This window comes from Papio anubis, chromosome 4 (assembly GCF_008728515.1).
Source record: "Papio anubis isolate 15944 chromosome 4, Panubis1.0, whole genome shotgun sequence".
In the NCBI taxonomy this organism is placed as follows: domain Eukaryota; kingdom Metazoa; phylum Chordata; class Mammalia; order Primates; family Cercopithecidae; genus Papio; species Papio anubis.
Genome location: NC_044979.1, coordinates 147,334,393 through 147,354,264, shown reverse-complemented (window position 1 = coordinate 147,354,264; position 19,872 = coordinate 147,334,393). Strand labels below are relative to the sequence as shown.

General features: G+C 56.6%; 1 protein-coding gene across 1 annotated transcript in view; it reads left to right on the top strand.

The window, feature by feature from the left end:
• Positions 1-19,872, top strand: part of ELFN1 (extracellular leucine rich repeat and fibronectin type III domain containing 1) — a 43,453-nt gene that overhangs the window by 19,341 nt on the left and 4,240 nt on the right. The gene's annotated exons all lie outside the window — the stretch shown is intronic.

Here is a 19,872-nt window from a genome sequence, read left to right as displayed (position 1 = left end):
CTCACAGGTAGAACTGGGTGAGGACAGAGCTCATGACCCCCGCACAGGCCCCCTTTGGGGAACCCCAGCCCTTTGAGGGACTCAAGCGTAAGTGATCACTGACCACAGCCTTGCCGGAGGGCGGGTCCCCATGAACGCGACTCCCCACAGGGCCTGTCACAGAGGCCGGGTGTGTCTCACCCGATTCTTCTTGGTGGATTCGCAGGTTCACGGCCACCACTGCCCCTTCCTCAAGGTCAGGGTCATCTGTGCCTCACACCCACCTCCCCTCCTGCACCCCTGGCACCCCTTTTGGCCTGGGTCAGCCTCTTGGCCAACTTCCGAGGGCATCATCACCTTCATCTCCTTACCTCACAGTGGACGCTGGCCCTGCCCTGATGTCAGGTGCCAGTCCCCTCCCCACCATGCCAGGCATGGCCCAGGCGAGGCCCCTGTCAGTAGGGGCACAGCCCAGGAGGCAGAACAAGGTGTCACGGCCCAGCCCTGCTCCCCAGAGGGCGGTTCTGTCCCTAAGTAAGGTTGGGCTGGGGATCAAAGAGGGGTCTCCCAGAAGTGGGGCAGAGGCTAGGATTAGGGAGGGGGAGCAGGTGACCCTGACACCCCAAAACCTGGTGGGTGCAGGCAGTTTGGCCAGCAGCAGGGGCCAGACACTGTGTTTGGGGAAGAAGGAACCCAGGGAATAGGCTGATGACTCCCACAGGGAGGTTGCCCATCCAGAATCCCGCCCACAGCTGGCACTGGGGCTCCTGGCAGCTGGCGGGGGCCCTGGTGGTGTGGAGAGGAGAGGAGAGGAGACAGTGGGACAGGACAGGGCGCAGGCGAGGCCGGTGACAGGTGCGTGTGTCTGCCAGGTTGGTGCAGCCTTAGAGAGGCGGGAGCTAGACAGACGGGAGGGAGGGAGGGAGGGCGGCAGGTGCGAGGCAGAGCGGGGGTGGGGTGGAAGCAGAACACAGGCCTCCCTCCCGGGCCTGGCTGCCATCTCATTGACTAAGTCACTCCTGAGAGGGTGCACTCGCACCCCAGTTGGGTGGTTTCCAGTGTTGTCAGCTTCAACGAAAATGGAATGTCCTCTGGCTGCCCCAGCTGTCGGACGCCTGCCTGCTGTGAGTCAGTAATTAGATGCTCGTGTGTCTAACACATGTGTGTGTGTCTGTGTGTGCACGTCGGGAAAGGGTGAGGAGGAGCAAGTGGTAGACCCATGGCTGAAGGGGCCAGAGGCTGAGAACACGCCCACATATGCACACACAGTACACAGTCACACAAAAGTCACACTCACACACACACAGTACACACTCACAAAAATAACACAGTACACACTTGCACAAAAATCACACACACACAGTACACCCTTGCCGAAAAATCACACTCACAAATACACACTTGCACAAAAATCACACTCACACACAAGTACTTGCACAAAAATCACACACACAGTGCACTCACCCAAAATCACACTCACAAATACTCACACAAAAATCACTCACACGATACACACTCACACAAAAATCTCACACACACAGTGCTCTCACCCAAAATCACACTCACAAATACTCGCACAAAAAAATCACACACACACAGTATACCGTCGCCCAAAAATCACATTCACAAATACACACTCGCACAAAAATCACACAGTATGCCCTCACACAAAAATCACACAATACACAAAAATCACACACACAGTACACTCTCACCCAAAATCACACTCACACACAAATACACAACTTGCACAAAAGTCACACTCACACACAATGCACACTCACACAAAAATCACACTCAGACACACACTGTTCTCTCCCAGGGCCTAGCGGGTCTTCAGCTGGAGAATGCAGGGCTCCAAGGTCCCCACCCACCACGGGCCTGACCCCTGCTTGCTCCATAGTGACCGCACCCAAGCTCTGTCCAGGCCACCGTGCTGGGATGGGGACATGAGCCACTGTGGGTCTCTGGGTGGTGCTCCCGCCCCAAGCCAAGAGCCGTAGTCCTGCCTGCACGGTGCCTCTCCAAACCCTGTCGGTTCTTCCTCACCTTGGCCCTTTGAAGCCTAAATGAGAAGATCTATTTATAGCAGTCAGCATATGGACCCTGCCAAATGTGCCCGCTCAGACATATGCTGGCGGCACGCTCAGCCCGACACTACGCCAAGTCCCTCCCCAAGGCCAAGCCAGCCCAGCTCCCCCGAGGCCTCATGCCCACCAGCATGTGCTCTCCTGGGTCCCTGGATCCCCTGACATGTGGTGGCTGCTGCAGAGGGAACCCAGGCCTCCACAGAGAGCTAGCCAACCACTCGCTTCTAGCCCAGGCTCTGTCCAGGGAGGGCCCCCAAGTCCCTTCTGCCCCCACCTCCTGGATACAGACAGGTGGGCAGGTGGGAGGTGACAGCCAGAGGCACAGCAAGGGCATCACCTTGAGAAGAGGGGACGGGCCATCGTCCCAGCCTCGGGTGGGACATGAGCCCAGCTATTAGCAGTAGGGCCCGCAGGTGGGCTGGGATGCCTCCTCCACCAGAACTCTCCCCTGCATGTCCCAAGTTCTTCCACAGGAGACCCATGCCTACTGAGACAGGAGCCAGGCTGGGTTCTTCCCATATGTCCTTTTATTTAGTCCTTCCAGGGTCATTTTACAGGCATAAAGATTGAAGCCCAGCGTGGGTGGGCCACTTGCCCAGGGGCACACAGCAGCAAGCAACAGGATCGGTGTCCAGCATTGGGGTCGGACCGTGGGATTCCATTACTCATGTTCTCTTCAGCGCTCAGAGCCTCTGTGATCCATGAAGACAACAACCCTGTTCCGTCCATCTTGGTTCCCTCCCTGTCCACCCCCAAGCACTCAATAAATACTGAATGAATGAATGATTGTGAGAATGAAGGATGAATGAGCACACGAGGAAGGTGGAGATGGTGAGTGTGAGTCCCCAAGCTTCAGCCAGGCTTCTCCACCTTGCAGTCTTTCTCTTCTCTCTGGGATAGCTAGAAATGATGAGACAAAGTCTTTTATTCTGATGGGGTTATCTCCTGAGGCTTTTATTCTGGTGGGAGTATCTCCTGAGACTTTTATTCTGGTAGGGGTATCTCCTGAAGCTCAGATATTTCCAGGGTCCAAGAAACTAGGGCTGAATCTTCCTTTTTCTCTTTTCCATGAGAGGGACAGGGAGGGGAACTAAGTCTTGGGACCTTCAGTAGTGGGATGCCCCTATGGTCAGTCCTAGGCTGCCCTAGAAGGATAGCCCCAGGCTGTCTCCCCAGCCCCACTCAAGGGGCCTCCCTTCATTTCCTCATTCAACTCAAGGACTCCACTCCCTTCCAATATTCTGTCTGCCTGGATGCCTTGGCCTTATCCAGTAGTCTTTTTTTGATTACCCAGGGTGGCATGCAGTGGTGTGATCATGGCTTACTGTAGCTTCCACCTCCTGAGCTCAAGGAATCATCCCGCCTCAGCCTCCCAAGCAGCTGAGACTACAGGCATGTGTCACCATGCCCAGCTGCTTTCTTATTTTTTGCAGAGATTGGGTCTTGCTTTGTTACCCAGTCTGGTCTTGAACTCCTGGACTCAAGCAGTTCTCCCACCTTGCCCTCCCAAAGCTCCGGGATTACAGGTGTAAGCCACTGTGCCTCACCTCCCCTAGTCCTTATTTGCAGCCTGTTGGACTTGTGAACACCCAGGGAATGGGCCTTCTCTCCACCCAGTGTGCAGGGGAGGGGTTTGAGAGAGGCGGAGACGTCCAAGCACCGCCCCTTTGCATGGGCTGTATTCTGTCCAGAGCCGTAAGAGGCAGGGCTGGACTTGGGTCCCAGGCCTTCCTGCTCCACCCAGGGGCCTCTCTTTCTGCCTCTCCTGCTGCAGGTTGCGAGGACAGGTTTTCCCTTAGGGCGCCAAACAGGGCTGAGAATAGGAGGTCTCCCCCAGGACCTGTGGTCTGCACCATAGCCCTGGAAGCAGCCCCTGCTCCCCATCCCCCCACCACCACACTAGCCCCTGCCTGCACCCTCCCCAGAGGCTCAGTGACTAACAAGGGGCAGCCTCTTTCAGACCATCCCCATTCTGCGGCCTTCCAGCTGTAATTAATGTTTGCTGTGTCATTAGAGAGATTCTTGATAGGCTCTGACAGGCAGAAGGTTTGCAGAGCTGGCTGGGTGAGCAGAAGCCAGCTGCCAACAGCCACCCAGCCCTCCTCATTCAGGGTCCTGGCCACCTTCCCTCACAGAAAGCCACTGTGCCAACGCTCAAGGACCCCTGGTTTGGGGACACCTCCTGGGCTTTGTTCAGACCCCCCACCTTTCCTTCTGTCCGCGCAGATGCCACCGACAGCTTTGCAGACCACTTCACGCCCCAGGCAGCACACAGCACATGTATTGTCTCACGTTCCCCCCTCCAGGAACCCCAGGGTGATGTTAGTATTTTCAGTTTTCAGAAGAGAGAAAACAGAGGCTGGGAAAGACCCAGAATTTTGTGAGCATCAGGAACTGAGTGGGAGGATCAAGCCCCGCCCAGGTCCCAGCGCCTGTCAGAGAAGGGGTTTCACACCAGCTCCTCCGTGTGCCCAGCATGTTCACAAACACAGTGCATCTCACTCTCATGATGGTCCTGTTAGTGGCTATCAGTGGCCCCATTTGTCAGAAAGGTAAACTGAGGCTCAGAGAAGTTAAGGACATTCTGCAAATCGCCCAGCTGGGGAACGACCAGCTGCTCAGGAGGCAAACTCAGCTCAAAGCTCAGCTTCTCCTGCCCCGCAGAGCTGCCGCTGCTGGCTTCCCCTGGCCCTCACACCACATGGAGCCCCTCTGCTCAACTCACCGCCAGGAGCCCTCCAATTCTCCAGTGGATTCTTAGAGCGAGAGCTCGGCCCCCTGTAGTGGACGGGGAAAGTGAGCTTGGAGGAGGCCTGGGGCTCCCCACCCACTCCCTCTTACTTGAGGACTTGGGTTTGGTGTGAGTCAGTGATCCACCACTGCCCGACAAAGTCCTGCACCCCAGGGGCTCAGTGCAGGCTCCTTTTGCTCAGGGTTCCTGGGTCAGGCACTGGGAAGGGCTCAGCAGGGCGGTTCGCCTCTGCTCAGCAGTGGCTCCTTCGCTCTCAAGCCAGTGCCACGGCCCTGGCCTCTCGGTCTCGATGGGACCACACCCCCCACCACCCAGGTCTCACAGCAAGGTGCTGGGAAAGCTGCTTTTCTCACCTGGTGGCTGCTTCCATGACACAGGAGGCAGGGAGGCCAGCCTAGCTAGGGGCTGTGCCCAGGACGGACATGGCTTCGCTTCTACCAGCGCCTTGGTCAAGGCTATCTCAGGCCAACCCAGATTCATGGGTGCTGAGCTAGACCCTGTGTCTCAGCAAGGGGTGGCAAGGTCTCTGCAGACGCCGGGTGGGAGGTAGAGATGCAGCTGTCTTTTGCAGACAGGGTCTGCCCTAGCAGTCCTGCCTTGAGCCCTATTTATTTCCTGCATCTGTTCCTTTTCTCCTATGTCAGAATGGCTGTCCTGAAGGGGCTGAGATGGCAGTTTACTCATTTTGTATTCTCTGTGCCCTCCCCTCCCAAATGCCTACCGGGATGTCCATCTGTCAGCACGGATGCCCCGGCACATAGACCAGCAGGTCCCGGGAGGTGGGTGGGGGTGGTCTCACAGGCCTAGCCTCACGGGCAGGGAGCTGGGGTCTCCCTCCAAGGCCCTCGGCAGCCCCACCTGATGACCAGCCCCTCCCAGAGGCCATCTCTGAATCCGCCGCATCGGACCCCTTCCAGGCGGTCGTGAGCTCTCCCAGAGGAGGCTGCTCCGTCATTCACCCTACTTTGAGCCGACCCTGAATCGTGCAAATCTGGAAAGCGCAGAAGATAAATGAGGCGTGACATTTCACTTGAGAACGTGATCATTCACTTTACAAAGCCGCGTGTGGTATTTGCCTGTGGGGCTTTCCGGAACACATCCACTGGGGAGGGGGCCAAGCCCACCAAGCCAGGGGCTTCCAGCAGCAGCACTGTTTGATAAGCTGGAGGAGGAAGCCAGGACAGCCTCAAACCCCCAACCAGCCAAGACCCTGCAGGAAATAAAACCCCACGCTGATGTCACCCGTGAATATTGGATCAAAAAGCCTCAAAGACACTCAAGGAAATCCAATTCCACAGACTATCACAGAGATAAGAATCGGCTATGATTATGTAGAAGTTAAACAAAGAATTCAAAGTTGGCTTAATGTGAGATAAATCTATTAATAAACTACACAGTGTCCGCAGGTCAGCTGTCATGCACATTCATAATGACAAAAGGCATTTGATAAAATCTAGTGCCAATTTCGGATTTTAAAGTAACGGCTAGAAATAGAACCAGAAACACACTTCTTTATCGAAGTCAAGAATCTGTCTCAGTTCAACAGCCAGAATCATTCTAGGTGATGAGATTTTTTAATGATTCCCATTCAAAAACTTATATTAAAAAATAGCAAGGCTTTCATCATTGTCCAGAAATTCTGGACATAGCAATAAGACACGAAACAGAATTAAATGGGATGTCTACGGGGAAGAATTGTAATTATTTGCTGACAATATGATTCAAGACCTTAGAAACCCAAGAGAAGCAACTGAGAAAAAAAAATGACTTAATATAAAAATTTAATACGAAGGTGCTGGGCTGGAAATCAAACAAACATATACAAATCAATAACTTTTCTCTGTACTAACAACAGCTAGTCAAGACACATAATTAAATAAACAGTCCCCACTTACAACGGCACCAATAAAATAACAACAAAACCCTCCCAATTCCCAGGAATGAACTGACAAGAGAAATTTAGGATCATTATGAAAAACTCTATAAAGTTATCCTGAGAGATATCAAATAAAACAAGAGTGGTGAGACGTGCCGTGTTGGAATATTACCCAAAAGTTATTCTAGAATTAATTCATAGGTTTAATGCAGTCCCTCAACAGGCTGGTGGCGAGTTTTACCAAGCGAGGGAAAATCATTCTAAAAGTTCATCTGAATGAATATTCAAATGGCAAGAGTAAAGAAATGCAGAGAAAAGGAAGAATGATAGATGTCCTTCCTACCAGATATGGAGGCTTCTTACAGACTTACGGTGATTGAAATCGAGCTGAATTTGGTCAAAGAAGAGAAGGGAGGTGTTATCAATAGCAATAGGAAAAATGGTCCCACACAGAAGCCTCGTGACAGGGTAACCATATGACAGTATATTTTCCCAAATGGGATACTTTTAGAGTGACAAGGGGATATATTCACCGTTAGACCCAGAGATAGACATGCACAGGGCCCATCCCAAGAAAACCATGACATAGGCCAAGTTCGGATTGCCTTCCTTTACTTATTTATGTATTTTTTGAGATGGAGTCTTGCTCTGTCAGGCAGGCAGGAGTGCAGTGGTGCGATCTCAGCTCACAGCAACCTCCACCTCCCAGGTTCAAGTGATTCTCCTGCCCCAGCCTCCCAAATAGCTGGGATTACAGGCCCCTGCCACCACGCCTGGCTAATTTTTGTATTTTTAGTAGAGACGGGGTTTCACCATGTTGGCCAGGCTGGCCTGGAACTTCTGAGCTCAGGTGATCCATCTGCCTCGGCCTCCCAAAGTGCTGGGATTACAGGCGTAAACCAATTGCCTGAGCTGGTTGCCTTCTTTTATAGGCAGCTATAGAGTTAATATTTCCCTGAACTCATTCATCAGGCATTGCCTACTCAATGCCTGGAAAGGAAACCCCAACTCCAGCCCTACCTGCCCCGAGCTTTCAGTGCAGAAGGTGGACTCCAGGTGGAGAGAGATGAGAATCAGAGCCTGGCAGCGTGGGGTCACAGCGGAGCAAGCAAAGGCAGCCCCAGTTATAGACGCGAGGCTCCAGCTCCAACGTGGGGACCGAACAGAGAAACCCACTGAGTGGGAGAACATTGGGGTGGTGGAAGGGGTTCATGTCCTAGGCAGAGGAAACAACATGTCAGCAAAAATGCCCAGGCAAATCACAGCCTTATATGGCAAAATGACAGCTGAGAGACAGCAAGGACCCTCACTGAGACCCAGTCAGCCCCTTTAAGAAGTGTGGACTCTCAGCCGGGCGTGGTGCCTCAAGCCTGTAATCCCAGCACTTTGGGAGGCCGAGACAGGCGGATCACGAGGTCAGGAGATCGAGACCATCCTGCCTAACCCGGTGAAACCCCGTCTCTACTAAAAAATACAAAAAACTAGCCGGGCGAGGTGGCAGGTGCCTGTAGTCCCAGCTACTCGGGAGGCTGAGGCAGGAGAATGGCGTGAACCCAGAAGGCGGAGCTTGCAGTGAGCGAGATCCGGCCACTGCACTCCAGCCTGGGCGACAGAGTGAGACTCCGTCTCAAAAAAAAAAAAAAAACAAGAAGAAGTGTGGACTCTCTCCAGAGTACTGGGGAGCTACGCAAGGTTGTAGGGGGTAGGAGGAGAGGCAGGAGACGTTCCAGCCTGGGTGGAGCTAGAGCACCAGAAATCAGCCCAAGAGAATAGATTACTCAATCTAGTGTCAGGGCAATTTGTTGCCTATCTGGGGGAAGGGAGAAAATCAATTTTGATCCTACTTTACACCAGAGAAATGGTTTGCAGGTGATTGACAGTTAAATGTAGGAATTCAAACAGTGAAGAGATTGGTAGTCAGAGGAGGATGTCCCGTCTCAGGATGGCGTGGAGTTCCCCGAGCTGCAAAGTGGTGGAAGGCCATGTCGGTGGGGAGAAACATGCCCCACGTTGCTAATGACATGCAAGTCAAAAGCAGGCGTCTCCACGCTATGGCACTGGCCTTGTCTACAGAAACCTCTTTCCTGACAAGTGAGCACAGGCCACAGCGGGGACAGCGCTGAACAAGCTTCGGGGAAACTCCATGTGATGAGGTCAAGAGATGCCACGTTTTTCTTCTTTTCTTTTCTTTTTTTTTTTTTTTTTTTGGAGACAGAATCTCACCCTGTCACCCAGGCTGGAGTGCAGTGACACAATCTCGGCTCACTGCAACCTCCGCCTCCCGGGTTCAAGCGATTCTCCTGCCTCAGCCTCCCGAGTAGCTGGGATTACAGACACCTGCCACCATGCCGGGCTAATTTTTGTACTTTTAGTAGAGACGGAGTTTCACTATGTTGGCCAGGCTGTTCTAGAATTCCTGGCCTCAAGTGATCCGCCCACCTCGGCCTCCCAAAATGCTGGGATTACAGGTGCGAACCACCACGCCTGGCCCACATTTTTATTTTCACAGCTCAGCCAGATCCAGCTGAGGTTCCTTGGCAGCCGGGACGCCAGTCCCCAGGACACGCAGTGCCTGACAGGTGGCTTTGGGGAGTGGAAATGCTGTGACCATGTGAGTGAGGGCTGGTGGCTGGGGAACCCCCTGGGGGGAGTGACAGGCCTCTCGGGTGCTGATGGGCGTGGGGACAGCAAATGCCTTCCCGGTCATCTCTAGGCACGAGGCGCCCTGGGTGGTAGGATAGTAATTGTTTCATGGTGTTGTGTCAGCATCCCTGGGGTTATGATAGAACTTTCTAGTAACAGACAGGAGATAGCACCCCTTCCGACTGGAAACATCCTGGTCACCAAGCAAACCGGGTTGGGCCACTCCCTGCCTGGGGCGGCCACATCCCAGCCCTGTTCCAGCCCATCTTCTGTTGCTGAAACCTCCTAGACTTGAGCTGTCCTCCTGCCTCTGCCTCCCAAAGTGCGGGGATGACAGGTGTGAGCTGCCATGCCCGCTCCAGGAATCTGCATTTTTAAGTAGCAATGGGGTGGGTGCTGTTGCCGCCTTCTGGGCTTTGCTGTGGGGGCGTCTCCCAGGCTAGGCTTTGCTTGGTCATTTATTTCCCTTATTAGTTTAACGTTTGAGGGCTAATTGCTCATTTCTAACCTTCACCCCCAAACCATGTCCCAAATCTCTAGCACAATTAATAGCAGCCAGGAAATACACACAGATTCAGTCATCATGGTAACGCTGCTGTGCAGCAGGATCTGTGCTTGCAAACAGCCCACATGCCTGTGCACCTGCGCCCGGGGAGAGGGGAGCCAGGCCTCAGTCCCACCAAAGGGTCCTTCCAGCGTCTTAGGAGGAGGTCCTGTTTTACCACCAGACTGTGACCCAAGGTCAGAACAGGGACAGAATCTGCCAGCTTGACATCATCAGAAAGGCTTTGCCAGAGCTCAGGGGCTCCTGGAGGTCAGGGTACTGCTAGGAAGAGAAGAACCAGCACCTCTCTGCCTTCAGTCTCAAACTGGCCATCCCTGAAAGCAACTGGAGAGATTCAGGTCAGACTAAAGATAGAACTTCCCGCTGCCAGGGTTATGAGGGTGTGATGGGGAGGCTGCCAGGCATCCTTGGACACCTAGACCCTTGCCTGGCTTAAGTGATGCACTTTCTGACGGTGGTGAGAGGGGATCCAGTGTTCCCAGGGAGGGTCATCCCTCCCCTCCCAGACCAGCCAGCCACCTACACCCCACATCCCTGCCAGTGCTGGAGCAGGGAACCATTGCGAAGTGATTTCTCCCTCCAACGGTTCCATACATCATGTTTTTTAATTTAAAAGATGCCCCGTGGAAGCATAACAGACCATTAAATGTTTGGGTCTCTAATTAACTCCAGAGCAGCCCGGGGCTGCAGGCCCAGAGGTAGGACAGCAGCATAAGCCTGGTGCATCCCAGGAGGCAGCACTCAGGGTCCCAGCCCCATCCCTGAGCCCTCCCCACTCTGGTTGGGAGGAGGCAGAGGGGACCAGGCACCCCCTTCCCCGCCTGCCAGGGCCTTGGGGAGGGGCTGCCTCACCTAGCCCTTGGCTCCTGCTCTGGGGCCTGCCTCTGCGTATTCTGGGGCAAGGCAGGAATCTGCATTTTTACTTTTTTTTTTTTTTGAGACAGGATCTCACTCTGTCACCCAGGCTGGAACGCAGTGGCACAATCATGGCTCACTGCAACCTTGACTTCCTGAGCCCGTGGGATCCTCCTGCCTCAGCCTCCCACCTAGCTGGGGTCACAGGTGCACACCACCACACCCGGCGAATTTTTTTATTTTTTGTAAAAATGGGGTCTCACCATGTTGCCCAGGCTGGTTTCAAACTCCTGGGCTTAAGCCGTCCTCCTGCCTCCGCCTCCCAAAGTGCTGGGATAACAGGTGTGAGCCACCATGCCCGCTCAGGGAATCTGCATTTTTAAGTAGCAGTGGAGTGGGTGCTGTTGCCGCCTTCCTGGGCCTTGCTGTGAGGAAGTCTCAACTTCCTGGCTAGACTTTCCCACGCTGAGCCTCTGTTTCCCGCTCTGTCCAACTGAGGTAACACCTTTGCCTCCCTGAACCCTGGGGAGGGGCTCTGCATGTGGGAGGGACCGCGCACCAACGGACCATGGAGGAAACAGGAGCTTTTCTCTGTTGCACACTCGCAGGGCGTTCCTGCTCTTGGGGGCAGGGCAGGGGGAGCCCTGAGGCTTCCATGAGTTGTGTGGATGGCCTAAGGTCAGATGGTAAGGTTGTCAGGCACTCAGTACCGTTCCCACAGCCCCTTGACCTTCCCCAGCACTCACTGGGTCCTTACACAGGGGCGACGTGGTGCAGGCAGTGGTCCCCTCTGTTCTCCTCCCCAGCCCGGCCTCCTGGAGGGCAAGGCTGAGGTCAGGGGCCTGCCAGACCCAACCCCGTGGCCGTGTCCCCAGGAGCCAGCCCCGCTGAGTCAGCCCTCCCAGCCCCGGCCTTGCGTGCATCCCCCGCCAGCCTCCCCTGGACAATAGGATGGGAGCAGGGAGCGGAAGAGAGGGCCAGGCCTGGGGGGTCCTCTGGAGCTCTGAGGCTCCCCCTGCCCTGCCCCCAGAGCTGGCGAGAGCCCTCCATGGGCCCCCCTGTGTGGGCACCAGGGCTGGCAACTGTGCTGAAGGAAAACCCACATGTGTCCAGCATGCGGCTTTGTCTCCCACACTGCCTTGCACTGACCTTCCCTCCCCTACTGAGGAGAAAATGAGCATCTACTGGGCACCCCCTTGTACCCAGCAACATGCCAAGAGCCTTAAGTAGCTGGTGGTGCATCCCCACCACAACCCTGGGAGGCAGATGCCATGATTTCTGTTTGACAGATGAGGGGACTGAGGTTAAGAGAGGTTAAGTGACATGCCCAAGGTCACACAGCAGGCGCATGGCAGAGCCAACACCGTCTCCTGGCCTGCGATGGTTCTGCGTCCCCTCACACAGCAGGTGCACAGGTGGGCCCCCTACCTGCCCCTAGCCCGGCCAGGTCACTGTGGCCGGCCTTGCGGCTCGAGGCTCAACTGCCCTGATATGCCCATCACAGCCTCACGGGCTCTGCGGCAGAGCCCAGGGAGACAGGGCGAGAGCCAAACTGCAGAGGCAGGCAGACGTTAGCAGTAAACATGATCTATCGGCAAAACATTGGAACGATGAAAAGTTATCGATCTATAGCTTTCCACCCATCTCCCTGCCCCCCTCCCCCACACGTCTGGCCCTCTGCCCACCTTTCCCCCTGGAGCTGGAAACTTCGCTCCATCAGCAGAATCCTCAGTCCAGCCCTGGCCCCAGCCCCAGACCAGCCCTGGCCTCTCATCTGGTTTAAATGATCGAGACGAGGAACAATATTTTTAGACAGATGCACGCCCGTCCCAGCACGGCTGCTGTGATTATGCAGATTCAGTCGTAAGAAGTTTAAAAGCCTGGAACCACCATATTTCTTGATTTCATTAGTGATGACACAGGCTGCGGAAGGAACTTGGTGCCCGCCTTACACGCACTGTCCCCATCGTCCCCTGGGGGGCAGGGGGGTGCTCTCTGCAGGGCAGCATGTGTGAGTGTGATCACGAGACATCACGAGGGCTCCAGCCAGGGAGACACAGACACAATCCCAAGAGTTCTTGGAGGCGCCTGGTTCAACAATTTCGTGTTAGGATGGGGGAAACTGAGGCCTGGAGACGGGAATTGGAGACCCCAGACTCTGGCTCCGGCCCAGATGCCTGGCCTCTCCTGCTGTGGCCAGTTCTCCCAGCAACTCCAGTACTCAGAGGAGAGAGGGTCTTCTTCCAGGAGAGGATTCTCAGGGAGCAATGCCGTGCTCTCTCCTCCCACCCCTTCTGAGCAGAGAGGCCCAGGGAGGGGAGATGATCTGGTCAAACAACAGGCTCCTCTCCCAGCACTCAAGCCCTTCCACCTGCCCCCACTACCCCTGCAGCCCTACCTCCTGCCCAGCATTGCCCACCACTGCCTGCGCCCTGGGCACCCCACACTCCCTGGAGGGGCCTCCCACCTTCATGGCTCCAACACACCTCCTCTGCCTGGGATGCCTGTTACCCTCCTTCCCTAACAAACTCCTACTCATCTGCTGAGGCCCTTCAAGCCGCAGCTCCTGCCAAAGCCCGGCCTCATTGCCCGCTGTCTCGCACACCTCCCTAGCTCCAGCCAGGCCTCCCGTTTCCCTGCAGGCCCCACTGTGGTCTGTAAGCCCTTCAGGGGCCCCATGGTTCCTAAATGTCCAGTGCCCGGCAACCCATCTTCAGTGGACAGAACAAGGCCAGGAGATGAACACGGACCCTCCTGCTCTGGGTCTCAGGGGCACGGCAGGGGGTTGACCCGCTGGCCCCTGGCCCTGAATCCCAGCAGGTTCCAGCTGGAGTTGGGGTCTTTTCTGCTGTCCGAGGGGGCTGGGTCCCACTCTGAGATGCTAAGCCACTCGCCCTCCACCCATCCAGGAGAGAGAACCTCTTCAGGAAGGCCAAATGTGCTTCAGATTCCATCCTTTTGAGTGTTCCCTCCACCTTCAACGTTCCCTGAAATGGCCAGCTCATTCGGTCAGGGGCATTCCCGCTCACCCCACCTCCCGGCAGCCCTGCCCTCCGCGCCTGCTCCTGTTTGAACACCCCTGCTGATGGGGGGCTCTCTACCTGTCACAGCCTGTTGGACAGAGCTCTTTAGCAACTGGGTCCCAGGAGTGCTCCTGTTTCCAGAGGCCACTGACTCTGGTTCCTGCCCCTCTCCACCCTCCAGACAGGCCCAGAGCTGAGCACATTCCAGGGTCACCGGGCCTAACATCTGACCCCATTCTCTGTTCTCCTGGCTTCCGTGTCTGTCCCCCAGTAAGCACTCTCTGTGAATAGGCTATGCTGGCTGCCCCTTCCAGCTCCCCCCAACCCAGGCGCTGCCTATGGGAGGCAGGGCTGTCCCAAGATGGAAGCCTGGTAGGCTCAGGCCTGGGACAGGCAGATGCCCCCAGGACAGCCGAGGTCTCCGTGCGACGAGCAGACCTCGCCAGCGGCTGTGAGTGAATGCAGTCGTTCTGGGAGCCCATTTCCCCGAATAGCCCAGGCGACCTTGGCCAGTCCCTTCACTTGAGGGGCTTCCCATCCAGACCACAAAGGGTGCGTGGTCCCGTGTCCCATGGCATGGCCTGTGCCTCTCTCCATCTGGGTGAGGGGCATCAGACACTGAAGCTGGTGGGGACATGCATGACCCAGCCGGGTCTGGCCCAAAACTGAGAGGCAGGACTCCCTGTGGGTTAGGGTTAGGATGCCCTAACTCCCTGTGGGCACTTCATATCTTTCCTGAGGGGGTAAAAACTCTTACGGGCTTGATCAAATGTGAAAAGGATGGCCAGGCATGATGACACACACCTGTAATCCCAGTGCTTTGGGAAGCTGAGGCAGGAGGATGGCTTGAGTCCAGGAGGTCAAGGCTGCAGTGAGCTGTGATTGCACCACTGCACTCCAGCCTGGGCAACAGAGTGAGACCCATCTCTTTTAAAAAATACAAAAGGAAGCTAATGTTTGTGAGAAACCACAGGCCCATTGGGAGGAGTGGTCCTCACTCCCATTCGACGGAAGAGGAAGCAGAGCTGGCGCATCCCAGCCCGTGCGCAGCGTGGCCCGAGTCTGTCCAGTGCTGGCTGCCAGGCACCACGCCGGCCCTGGGATGCCACAGTGACCAGGACACACAGCTCCTGCTCTTGCAGTGGCAGGAGCAGCTCCAACATGAATTAAAAGTAAATAACCAAGCACAACATCAGGGAGAGAGAAGTGCCAGGATTTAAGCTAGGTGAGGGCTGAGAGTGAATTCGGGGTGCAGAGCAGGGAGGGTTCTTGAGGTGATGCTGCTGCATCTTGGACTGAACAACAGGAGGGAGCCGGAGCTTCCCAGGTGGAGGGGTGGCTGGTGCAGGGTCTTCAGCCAGGAAGCGGGTGTGCATCAGCGACAGGGAGCGAGAAGGCGCGGAGGCAGATCCGGTGGGCCCTGGAGATCGTGTTTGGAGGCTGGATTCTCCGCCACGCACGGAGGACTGGATGCCCTCAGGGCTGCGCAGAGGGTGGGGCCGCAGGACTGCCTTGGTGGTTAGCGAGGCTCCCTCTGGCTGTGGAGGGAGAATGGATTTTGGGTGCCAGGAGATGAGGTGGAGCCAAGGGCGTCATCCCTGCCGGAAGTGGATTTGGGCAGTTTGGACCAGGGTGGTCGTGGTGGGAGTGGAGGGATTCCGGATGCTTCTGCAGGTGGATTAGATGCTACTGGAGTTGGACCAGGTGTGGGGGGAGGAAAGAGAGGAGTCCAGGATGCGGCATCAACTTTAGGTGGAGGAATGCAGTAGATGGTGAGCAGGGAGATGCCAGCAGGGACAAGATCTTGGAGCAGCCACTTAGATGCGACGGGAGAGAATCTTCAAGTTGGGGGCAGCCGAGGGCCTCGAGATAGATCGGGGGTCAGCTGCACGGAGACAAAACCACAGGGCGAGACCCCCTGGGAGTGCTGGGGAGAGGAGGCTGTGAGGACCGAGCCTGGGCTGGAACACGTGGAGTCGGGGTGAAGGTGAAGGAACCTGGCTGGAGAGGGTGGCAGCTGGGACACCGGAGCGGAGAGGGCTGCAGGAGGGAGCCAGCAGCTGCCTGGGCCAAGGGCTGCTGAGAGGCTGAGCAAGACAAAAATGGGCACTGGAAGGGCAGAGGTCGCCAGTGACCTTGGTGAGAACGGCTCAGAGGGCCCGAGGTGGGGACGCTGGACGGGGTGGAGCTGAGGATGGAAGAGGAGGTGAGGGAGGGGGATGGAAACCACTGCCGATCCTTCTGAGAAAACCTGCCACGTTGAGGCAGAGGCTGGAGGGCACGCAGGTCAAGTTGGTTTGTTTTATGGAAGGTTCTAGAACTAGAACCTTCCAATACATTGATACAATGGAACTGTATCGAGTTCCATTACAGCAGCTACTGGCCACATTTCTGGTGCTCCAGAGCCACAGGGGACCCGTGGCCGCCCTGCTGGACGGTGCAAGTACAGAACCTCCATGCATCCAAGAAAGCTACAGGGGAAGGATGGCATTGCAGAGGGCTGGAGGTATCAGACCCCAGGAGGGCCCATTCCAGAGGGGCCACAGCCTCTGCATCTCCCTGAGGCAGGAGGCCAGGCCCCGGGAGCAGGTGCAGATGGGCTGAGAGCAAGGGGAGCTCCTTTCAGGCAGTGGGGAGCAGCCCTCCCGAGGGCTGCCGTGGGCCTGCTGGCCTCCCTGAGGCCTTGTGGTCCACACCCATGCTAGCCTCTGGGTCTGAGGTTGCAAGTGTGCTGAGGAGGGGAGCAGGGCTGGGCCCGGGTCTGTGCAGGAGAGCAGCACCCATGTGGGGTCTCCGCACCTGCCCTCCATGCCGGCCAGCACTCCTTTCTAGAAACGTTTAATGGGTGGATCACAGGATGCAGGGTACAGGGGCAGGTGTGCGTGTGGATCAGCGAGGGCATCAAGAATGACTGAGTGAGCGAGCCCAGCTGGAAAGGGCCTTGGGGGGCCTGTGGTCCGTCCAGAACCTTCCTGGGTGATTCAGCCTTTCCCTGTTTCCTGTGCCAGGTCTACAGCCTCTGCCCTTGGGGGCTCCCAGACCCAGGGCACCTCCTGAACCCTTCCTAGCACAGCACCCATCCAGCCTGTCCCCCTGGCCCCCAACAGGAGGCTGCACAGGGCTGACTCACAGTGTGACCTTGGAGAAGTCCTTCTCTCTCTGTGCCTCAGTTTCCCCACTGTGAAGTGAGCTGCAGAATGAAAACTTCGGGCCCTTTGGCTGGGCATGGTGGCTCACACCTGTAATCCCAGCACTTTGGGAGGCGGAGGCAGGTGGATCACTTGAGGTCAGGAGTTCGAAACCAGCCTGACCAATATGGTGAAACCCTGTCTCTACTACAAGTACAAAAATTAGCTAGGCGTGGTGGTATGTGCCTGTAATCCCAGCTATTTGAGAGGCTGAGGCAGGAGAATTGCTTGAACCCGGGAGGCAGAGGTTGCAGTGAGCTGAGATTGCGCCATTGCACTCCAGCCTGGGCGACAGAGCAAGACTCCGTCTCAAAAAAAAAAAAAAGAAAAAGAAAAGAAAACTTTGGGGCCCCTCCAAAGCTTCGGGCCATAGAGGGGGCAAAATCCCGTGCCTCCTACGGGGCTGTGGGCCCACCCTTCCTCACTGGCAGGGCGCTGGCCACACGGGGAGTCACGCCCACATGCCCCGAAGATCCCCCTGCCCAGGAGACTTGGCAATGAGGCCAGGCTGGGGGTCGGGGGAGGACTCCCCAAGCCCCTGTAGGTCAGGCTCCTGCTCACCTGGACTCTGGGGCAGGGGCCGAATAGGAAGGTGAGGGCTGGACACTGGGCTGGGGACGGCCTCCCTCCCTCATCACATGGGCTGCCCAGCCCGATGGAGGAGGGCTCAGAGCCGGGCGGGGAGGTGAGGCTGTGCTCCCAGCACCACTCCCAAGGAGTCTGATGCACAGATTCTTATACTCACAATGCGGGGAGTGGGGCATGGTGGTAAGAAAAGTGCTGGCAGGGGAGGAACCAGGTGAGCCAGGAAGCAGGAGACAGTATGGTGCCCAGCTGGGCTCTGGAGATGTCAGCCACTGCTGCACACTTAGAGCATGTTTCCTGCATGCATGCAACATGCCAGACATACAGACCCCCGTGCATGTGTGAACATGAGGAAATCTGGGGGACTCTGAGCTGCACCCATGCCACCCACACCTGCCTCCCCTTAGCCCCAGACACACCAGGGCCCCAGGCCTCGCTGCCCAGACAGGGCGCCCTCAGTGACACCTGCTCTGCCTAGTGCCCCAGTGAGCATGGCCTGTGCACTTACGTACACAAGCCCTGTGTACACACCTGCGCACACACATCTGTACACACACATACGCACGCAACCTGGCACACACGTATGAGGGCTCACGTGTACCAAACACGTGTGTGGGTGGACGTGGGTATACATGTGTCCACAAACACACATGCACACACACACGTACACACACAAACACACGTGACCCCCATGAGCACGCAGCCCTCCAGCCCTCAGCTGCCAGGCCCAGGAGAGCCTGGACAGCCCCAGGCCCCAAGCCTCCTCCCTGTGCCTGTGATAAGGGCTTTTAGGCCCTGTAATCCTCCTTACCTTGACTTTGGGTTATTTTGAGCAAGAGATTAAAGGTGATTACGATTGTGGGCTGAGGCGCCACGCTTCCTACACGCTTCCTGCGTGGCCGCTGGCCAGACCCGCCCTTCCGGAGGCTGGGCACAGCCGGACACCATCCGCCCCACGCCCTTGGCCCGCCCCCGGCCAGCACGCGCCTCTGCCTGAGACCTGGGCCCCCAAGAGGCCTGGGAAAGCTAAATCCCAGCACTGGCACAGGTTGTCTGGGCACGGTGGAGGGATGGTGGGGAGGGATGGAGGGGCTGGCGTGGATGCGGGATGGCAGGTGCACATGGCATGACGGTGACTGAGACAGCGCTGACTCTCCCGTGATGGTGGATTTCACATCCAACCAGACCACGTGGGGACCCCATTTTCCCGACCCAAGCAGCCCCCGGAGCCATTTTTGAGTGGGCCTAGTCAGGTCCCACCTGGCTGAGCTGGGTGTCCCCTGGCCACTCCAGGCCAAGCCCTGGGTTAGCTCCCCGAGGCCTGCTAGGACCTCGCTACAGCTCCTGTGCCGTCTGACTTCTCCTCTTTAAATCAGAAATAGACTCTTCTCCAGGAGCTGGAACAAAATTGTTCTTTATGAAGTTTCCAAAGGGAGGAAAAAACCCATTTTACATCATTATATTTTTTTTCTCTAATTTAAACCGCTTCAGTGCAGACTAGTTGCAAACGTCAATATCAGTGAAATACACTCAGCTGGATGCGCGCCAGGCCACGGCTCGGTGGCAGAGGCCGGCTGTAAATCCACATACTAACAAGCAAACACACACCCATTTCTCTATCCTGCAGGGGAGACACAGGCGGCCAGGAGGTGAGGCTGCACACCAGGGGCCCCCTTGTCTCGAAGGCAGTGGTGGGGGGTCCGTGGGGGAGCAGGAGCCCAGCGGCGTGCCTCGCTCCCCGGACGTACCTCCAGCCCCATCTGCAGGGTGCTTCCTGCCTGGGGCTTCCTCCCCTATGGCTCGGTCCCTACATCCTCTGTGTCCAGGCTCAGCAGACACTAGGGAGATAGAGGAGGCACCGTCCTGCCTGGAGACCCTCAGGGTCCAGTGGAGGCTGAGGAATAGAGCAGAGGACCCCGTATGGTGGCGGGGAGGATGGCGGGAGAGGCATCTGGCTCCCCCAGGGGCCTCAGAGCTGTCCCTCTCCCAGTCTGGGGAGGATGAGCAGAACCTGGAAATTCTCGGCGGAGCAAGCGGTTCCCTTCCTTCCAGAAGGGAGGTGGCCACACTCCACCAAGGTGAGGTGCAGACAGTGCCAAGTCCCAGTGCTGGGTAGACACCCTCAGAGACCATCCAGCTGGCTCATTTGGGGAAACTGAGGCCCAGAGGGGGCACAGCATGCCAGGGACACAGGGCAGGCGAGCTCAGACCGAGACCTGGTAGACACGAGTCCCGGGACAGGCCAGAATACCTCACGGTGCCTCCCTCCCAGAGGGCTGGAGCGGAGCCCGCGCCCTGGAAGGATTCTGTGCGGTG